Below are 4,840 nucleotides of genomic sequence, written 5' to 3' on the forward strand. Positions count from 1 at the left end.
TGACCCAACATTGCGTCATCCAACAAGGCCCCGGTGCTGCCCACCAAACTATGCCGTACGACTTCTAATTTGGTTGGCTAAGGAGACGGTCCACGCCATTGGCCGCTCAATGGCAGCATTAGTGGTGGCAGAGAGGCATCGATAATTGAACGTCTCAGGCATCAAGGAAAGAGATAGAACGTTCCTCCTTGATGCCTCGTTGTCGCCTTCTGGCCTCTTTGGTGACTCAGTTAATTTAGTCGTTGAGAGGTTTCAGGAGGCGAAACACTAGTCAGCTGCATTTAAGAGGTTTATCCCTTGGCCATCTAGGTGTTGTGGGGCTGCTGCCAGCCATCAGCCTCCAGCTCTTTGTACGCACAACAGAAGAAGGTTTTTCAATAGCGGCACCAAAACTCTGGAACAGTTTGCCCACTGATATTGGAACTGCTTCTACTCTGTCCATTTTTAAATCCAAGTTAAAAACTTTTTTATTTGAGTTGTCTTATACTATATGACGGATGATGATGTTGTCCTGTTTCGATGTTGTGTCATTTATGCTGCGATTTTGTCGTTTTTTATATTGTACAGCACATTGGTCAACGGCAGTTGTGTTTAATTGTGCTTTATAAATAAATTGAAATTGAAAATTGAAATTGAAGAAGGAGAGTGTTGCCTCTCGAGACCCTCTCAGAGAGCCTGGGGGTCGAAGCAGCACTCCTACCCAAAGCCTTCCAAAGAGAACAAATCTGAGCACTGTTATTCTCTTATGAAAGGCTTTGGGAAAGAGGTTGCTACACGCAGGCCTCTGAGGGTACCCCCCCCCCCAAGGGGGAGCAACAAAGATTCGCTCCTCCAAGCAGCCCTCAGGAAATCAATATTCTTTTCCCACTGTCTCGTACGCTTCAGGGTGCATCGGTTTCCAGTGAACACATTCTGCAGTGTTTTCTACCCAAATTCTACCCAATGTGTCTCAGTGGGTCCTGCGTACAGGGTCCAGTTTGGGTCCTGTCCCTCTTGAGGCCGGGGGAGTGATGTTTAAACGCACAGCTCTTACTAGTTGGCCTTTGTTACACTCACCCCCTAAACCTCACTCCCATCCCAGACGAGCCCCCAAACGTAACCGGCCTTACAGGTCTCAATCCGAGCAGGATATGAACCGGCGTCTCTGGCATGGGAGGCGGGTGCTAACAGGGACGCTAAAGACCTTAGTCTCTAGTGTCAGTCGCCAGAGTGCCTCTTGAGGACAGGGGAGTGAGGTTTACACACACAGCTCTTTCTAGCTTGCCCCTGTTCCATAAGTACAGTACATGGGGATACACGTAAGAGAGAATTGCTCTCAGTTGCTATGTAATATCCAAAGCATTAAAAAAAAAGCACTAACAAATATTTAACAGTAGCATTCAAGTAAGAAATTATACAGTAATTGAATAATCAAATGTAAAAACACTGCACAGTCCTCACTGTATGAATTAAATATAGATTGATGATCCTTATTAAAGCTACTAAAGTTATTCAGTCAAGAGCAGTGAGTGATTTTCTCTTTTTCTTTTGTTGCTTGATTAACAATTAAGAATGTTATTTTTTATTACTTGACCCACCTGCCAGCGGATTATCCGCAGCTCCCGTGGATATAACTGCGATCCGCACGTCAATCTTTTGGTAGCAAGTTAATTCACAAGTTCTAGCTATTTCAATTTTTTGTCCTATATAATGACATTCATTGAATAATATCTGATAGTATATTTTACTAGATGCTTTACCTTAAAGGGTTATTTCACCCAAAAATAAAAATTCTGTCATTAATTACTCACCCTCGTGTTGTTCCAAACCCATAAGACTTTTGTTCATCTTCAGTACACAAATGAAGATCTTTAATCAGATGAATGAAGATCAGATTTAAGCAGAAGCTCAACCTAACCTGAGTGACACACAAGAACAAACCTCTTCCGGAAGTTCAAACATGCTGCGTAACCACTGAGGTTCATTCTCGTGTGTTACGCAGCACGTTTGAGCTTCTGGAAGAGGTTTGTTCTCGCACATCATTCAGGTTTGGTTGAGTTTCTGTTTATGTACGCTGATCAATGTTTATATGTGGGTAAAAGCCTAAATTAAAATTGTTCATTATAAAAAGTGATCAAGTCTCTTCAAAGAATAATGACAGAATTAATGACAGAGTAATTACAAAAGTAATTAATGACAGAATTTTGGGGTGAACTAACTGAGCACAAAAGCAGCTTCTTTACTTGCTTCTGACCACAATGAGAGTGCTGAATGGATCTAACAGGATATGTCACATGATTTGCTTGATTTTGCTTCCTATTAAGCCTGGTGTTGAAAGTTATTATATGCGAGAATAAAATGACATTTTAAATAAGTATTTTACATACAAATTACAGTCTCTTTTTACAGAAAAGTGTGTATTTTACAGATTTTTTTTTGTTAGAGAAAATACAAAGTACAAAATACTCAAAAGTAATTGAATATGTATTTTAAGTACATTTAATTAAAGGTGCCCTTTTAAACTTATTTTTAAAAGATGTAATATAAGTCTAAGGAGTCCTCTGAATGTGTCTGTGAAGTTTCAGCTCAAAATACCCCATAGATTTTTTTTAATTCATTTTTTTAACTGCCTATTTTGGGGCATCATTATAAATGAGCCGATTTAGGGTGTGCGGCCCCTTTAAATCTGGCGCTCCCCCGCCCACGGAGCTTGCGCTTGCCTTTAACAGCATAAACACAGTTCACACAGCTAATATAACCCTCAAAATGGATCTTTACAAGGTGTTCGTCATGCATGCTGCATGCATGCATCGGATTATGTGAGTATTGTATTTATTTGGATGTTCACATTTGATTCTAAATGAGTTTGAGGCTATGCTCCGTGGCTAACGGCTAATGCTACACTGTTGGAGAGATTTATAAAGAATGAAGTTGTGTTTATGAATTATACAGACTGCAAGTGTTTAAAAATGAAAATACGACGGCTCTTGTCTCCGTGAATACAGTAATAAACAATGGTAACTTTGACTACATTTAACAGTACATTAGCAACATGCTAATGAAACATTTAGAAAGACAATTTACAAATATCACTAAAAATATCATGATATCATGGATCATGTCAGTTATTATTGCTCCATCTGCCATTTTTCGCTGTTTTCCTTGTTTGCTTACCTAGTATGATGATTCAGCACTGCACATCCAGACGTTCTGCCCTTGTGTAATGCCTCAATCATGGGCTGGCATATGCAAATATTGGGGGCGTACACCCTTACGTAACAGTCGGTGTTATGTTGAGATTCGCCTGTTCTTCGGAGGTCTTTTAAACAAATGAGATTTATATAAGAAGGAGGAAACAATGGAGTTTGAGACTCACTGTATGTCTTTTCCATGTACTGAACTTTTGTTATTCAACTATGCCGAGGTAAATTCAATTTTTGAATCTAGGGCACCTTTAAAATACTGCCCATCTCTGACTATAAGTGCACTTTAAATAGAGTTAGGCACAGTTTTTTTTCACAAGGGGATGTATGTTGTCCTCCATCAGTGTATGCAAACTGTGTAAATATTGTTCTCATGTGCATACAGCACTCAAAAAGATAAACTGTTGAATGAACATGATTTAAACATAGCATCCATTTTGCATCTAATCAAATCAAGTAAACTTGGATTGCTTTGAATATTTTATATGAACACAATATACATTTGTAGATTAAATATTGATTTTAATATGTCAGTGTAACTTCTTTGCAACTAGTTGAATCAAAATGTTTGGATTGTGTTATTTTGGTAATGCACTTTAAAGGTGCCCTAGAATCAAAAATTTAATTTACCTCGGCATAGTTGAATAACAAGAGTTCAGTACATGGAAAAGACATATGTTGAGTTTCAAACACCATTGTTTCCTCCTTCTTATATAAATCTCATTTGTTTAAAAGACCTCCGGAAAACAGGCGAATCTTAACATAACACAGAATGTTACGTAACAGTCGGGATCATTAATATATATGACTCCAATATTTTCATATGCCAGCCCATGTTCAAGGCATTAGACAAGGGCAGCCAGTATTAACGTCTGGATCTGTGCACAGCTGAATCATCAGACTAGGTAAGCAAGCAAGGACAATAGCGAAAAATGGCAGATGGAGCAATAATAACTGACATGATCCATGATTACATGATATTTTTAGTGATATTTGTAAATTGTCTTTCTAAATGTTTCGTTAACATGCTGCTAATGTACTGTTAAATGTGGTTAAAGTTACCATCGTTTCTTACTGTATTCACGGAGACAAGAGCCGTCGCTATTTTCATTATTAAACACTTGCAGTCTGTATAATTCATAAACACAACTTCATTCTTTGTAAATCTCTCCAACAGTGTAGCATTAGCCGTTAGCCACGGAGCACTATCAAACTCATTCAGAATCAAATGTAAACATCCAAATAAATACTATACTCACAGGAATCGATGCATGCATGCAGCATGAATGACGAACATCTTGTAAAGATCCATTTGAGGGTTATATTAGCTGTGTGAACTTTGTTTATGCACTGTATAACTGCACTCATAGTCGAGAGCTCGGGAGGGCAGGAGCGCGAGATTTAAAAGGGCTGCAGCCTGAATCGGTGCATAGTTAATGATGCCCCAAAATAGGCAGTTAAAAAAATTTATTAAAAAAAATCTATGGGGTATTTTGAGCTGAAACTTCACAGACACATTCAGGGGACACCTTAGACTTATATTACATCTTTTGAAAAGACGTTCTACGGCACCTTTAATTCAACAAAATTCTGCCTTGTTGCATCAACTGTTCATGTATGGTTTTGGTAGTTTAATGAATATCTATCTTGTTGTTCCA

Source organism: Megalobrama amblycephala, linkage group LG12 (genome assembly GCF_018812025.1).
Source record: "Megalobrama amblycephala isolate DHTTF-2021 linkage group LG12, ASM1881202v1, whole genome shotgun sequence".
Taxonomy (NCBI): Eukaryota; Metazoa; Chordata; class Actinopteri; order Cypriniformes; family Xenocyprididae; genus Megalobrama; species Megalobrama amblycephala.